This window comes from Nanorana parkeri, unplaced genomic scaffold, assembly GCF_000935625.1.
Source record: "Nanorana parkeri isolate BGI_ZX_2015 unplaced genomic scaffold, ASM93562v1 scaffold740, whole genome shotgun sequence".
NCBI classification, from domain to species: Eukaryota; Metazoa; Chordata; class Amphibia; order Anura; family Dicroglossidae; genus Nanorana; species Nanorana parkeri.
In genome coordinates, this window is record NW_017307008.1 from 343,220 (window position 1) to 347,285 (window position 4,066).

The following is a 4,066-nucleotide window of genomic DNA, read 5'->3' on the forward strand; positions in this document are numbered from 1 at the left end:
CCCCCCACCTTTTTAAGAAGCCATTTGTAAACAAACCATTTCCCCTAAAAATGGAAGGTCCTCTTTAAATCAGAGGTAAGAACACCTTCTTCATGTACTGGTGGTTTTATTATGCGTGGGTTAGTTACCTGTGTGCAAAAAAATGTATATTACTGTGAGCGGACTTTGTTCACTTGCAGTCCGCTGCTGTGCATTCATATTTGCTTCTTACTTCGAGGGTTTTATAGCAAAAAGTAAAAAAGTAGTCACTTGTCTCTCTCTTCCCTGTGTTCTGTTTGTAGATTGTCAGCTGTGTAAGTCTATTTCGGGTACGTTTGGGGATGGATAACAAGGGATTCTCAAGAGCCAGCCTCAACAGCTTCCAGAGCAGCACCAGCGATGAAGACATGGTGGAGATTACGGAGGGGTCCCTCGACTTTAATCTGTCCGATGATGTCCCTCCTATTGACCGGGATATGCCTCAAGGTAAATATTATGCCTGTTTTATCTCATCCCCACATCCAATCACTCGCAGATTAGCTTCCTCTCTGTAACCTGCTCCCCTTCTCAACCAATGATACCACCAAGCTACTAATTCACTCCCTGGTTCCCTCAACTATTGCATCTCCCTTCTCATTGGCCGAACTCTACACAAACTATCCTCTCTTCAGTCTATTATGGATGCCGTTGCCAGACTCATCCACCATTCCAACCACTTAGTGTTCACCACCCCCCTCTGCCAGTCCCTCCACTGGCTTTCCTCTCCACTTCTTCTGCCAATCCCTCCACTGGTTTCCACTCCCTGCCACTATCTGCCAATCTCTCCACTGGATTCCATCCCCCACCACCCTCTACTAGGGATGCAGTGATAACGTTTTTTAGGTGTCGAGTACCGATATTTTTTTTTTCCGGTACTCGCCGAATATCGTAAGTCCCATTAAGGAAGTCAGGCAGTGTGTAATGACTCGCCGCCCGGATTCCTGATTATTTGGGAAGCCGGCTCCATGCTCCCTCGTCACCAGGTGACGAGGAAGCATGGAGTCGGCTTTCTGGCCAATCAGGAAGCCAGGGGGGCGGGGCAGGGCATTAGCTGGCTTCCCGGTCAATCAGGAAGCCAGGGGGCAAGCCATTACCCGCCCCCCGGCTTCCTGATTGGTGGGAAAGCCAGCTCCATGCTTCATGGTGACGAAGGAGCATGGAGTCCTTCCTCCACCCCTCTTTGCCAATCCCACTGGCTTCCATTACCCGCCCCTGGTTGCCAATCCCTCCACTGGCTTCCATTACCCACCCCTGTTTGCCAGTCCCTCCACTGGCTTCCATTACACGCCCCTGGTTGCCAGTCCCTCCACTGGCTTTCTCCTATCCACAACTCTGCCCCCAGCTACATTACCAACCTCGTCTTTAAATATCACCCAATCCATCCTCTTCGCTCCTCCCAAAAAAAACCCTCCTCCCATGCTTCCCCTCCAGGACTTCTCTCGAGCCTCTCCTTCCTTCCCCAATCTGTCCGGCTATTTCCTTCTCTGTCCACATTTTCCTGATCCCGTAATACTCTCTTCAGGAAATCCGATCCCGCCTCCACCAAACAACTGAACTTTTACTTTCTCAATCAACTCATCCCTACACAGTTATTACCTTTTTGTAATAACTCTTGCCTCTCCCTTTTTAGATTGTAAGCTCTCATGACCAGGGCTCCCCCAACCCTCCTGTATGGAATTGTATTGTTACTATGATGTCTCCCTTTATCTTCTAAGGCACTGTGCAAACTGTATAATATCCATATAATCTGTATAATATAAGCTGTATAATATCCTAGATCCTGTATAATATTAGTAATAAAGTCAATCTGCTGCTCGGGATTTAGGGGGGGTTAAAGCAGAACTGTCTTTTTATTGTGTCACAAAGCATAGAAAGCTGTCAATGAATCATTGAGCCAGAAGAAAGCCTTCAGCGCCTCGAGTTCTTTTCTATTCACTGATGAACAAATCTTGTTAATAAGTTACATATTCACGTTAGGTCAGCGTGCTCCAACAGTGGCATTTATTTTACATCTCTGGCAGATCCAAGGTCTTTGCAGACTTATTAAACCTGCTGCCTGATTAAAGATTGTTCAGACAAAAGCAGAGCTTTGCTGGTACATGGAATGTTCAGGATGGGGGAGCAGAGCTTTGGTGGTACATGGAATGGTCATGATGCAGGAGCAGAACTCTGGTGGTACGAGGAATGATCGGGATGGAGGAGCAGAGCTTTGGTACTACCTGGAAGGTTCGGGATGGAGCAGCAGAGCTTTGATATTACGAGGAATGGTCAGGATGGAGGAGCAGAGCTTTGGTGGTACATGGAATGGTCAGGATGGAGGAGCAGAGCTTTTGTGGTACATGGAAGGTTCGGGATGGAGCTGCAGAGCTTTGATATTACGAGGAATGGTCAGGATGGAGGAGAAGAGCTTTGGTGGTACATGGAAGGTTCGGGATGGAGGAGCAGAGCTTTGATATTACGAGGAATGGTCAGGATGGAGGAGCAGAGCTTTGGTAGTACATGGAATGTTCAGGATGGAGGAGCAGAGCTTTGGTGGTACATGGAATGGTCAGGATGGAGGAGCAGAGCTTTGGTGGTACATGGAATGGTCAGGATGGAGGAGCAGAGCTTTGGTGGTACATGGAATGGTCAGGATGGAGGAGCAGAGCTTTGGTAGTACATGGAATGGCCAGGATGAAGGAGCAGAGCTTTGGTGGTACATGGAATGTTCAGGATGGAGGAGCAGAGCTTTGGTAGTACATGGTAGAGCTGTGTAAACCTCAAGACTGGATGGACAGAAATACAAATCCTTTGATAGGTAAAACAGCTCCTTTTTATATGCATTTGTATTTGTTTATTGAGATGTTTGGCCAGAGTTCAGCTTTAGGACACTTGAGCTCATTTGTTTGTGCTTAAGTGGATTGCGGAGAATGAATGATTGATAAAGTGGAAGAGGAGGGATTGAGATTTAACCTTTAGTCGAAGCAGGAAGTTTTGCATCTGATAGTGCAGGATGCAGGTAGGACGGTAAGGGAAAATGATCGAAATGACGGAAGATGGTGCAGGTGAGCCTAGAGATCTGAAATGTAGATAATTTTCCCTTTGTACTAAGAGAGGGGCATGCAAAACTCCAGACAATGGCTGCCATGGCATTTCTCAGATCAGGTTTCCTGATGGTGACAACAGTGAACCAGGTCTGTGTGATATGTGTTCAATTGACCTTTTGTAGTCTCCTTTGGGAGTCTATGAGACAGGGTGACAATCAGGTGCACAATTGGGAGGCAGAGACTAGAGCTGCAGCTAACGATTATTTTCAAAATCGATTAGTTAGCCGATTATTAAGTTCGATTAATCGGATAAAAAATCAAATACATTTTAAAAAATGGCTCCAGTGATGGGACTACTAGTTTGTATTGAGATTGCAGTCCATCACAGGAGCAAGCTTGGAGCGGTGGAAGTAAAAAAGAAAACAAAAGTGTGGTGTGCAATATAGTGAAATGGAAAGTGTAAAATTATACAGCAATGAATGCAGAATGGCACCGGCTATAGAGGACTACAAATCCCAGCAATAGTACATTATACAGCACAATGCAGAATACCACCAGCTATAGAGGAGTACAACAAATCCCAGCAATAGTACACTATACATACAGTGTATAATGTATTGCTGGGATTTGTATTCCTATGTATAATATACAGCACCATGTACCATCAGCTATCGAGGAATACAAATCCCAGCAATACATTATAGAGCACCATGTGGGGATGCGGCAAACGTGAGGTGGGGAGGAGGTGCGGTGTGTGTGGAGCCGTGAACAGGGCCAACCAATCGGAAGCCGATTTAATCGATGATTGAAAAAGTTGACAACTTTTTCAATCATGGATTATGTCGATTAGTTGTTGCAGCCCTAGCAGGGACAGAGCATTGTCACCCTGCTAATGGTCTACAATGGGAATTAGAGAGATGTAACAGAGTAATCTTTACTAGCATTTCTTACACCCCTCCCCCTTTCCTTACTTTATAGGCACCATAGATCTAATATGTTGCCTTTTTGATACAAACCCAAAA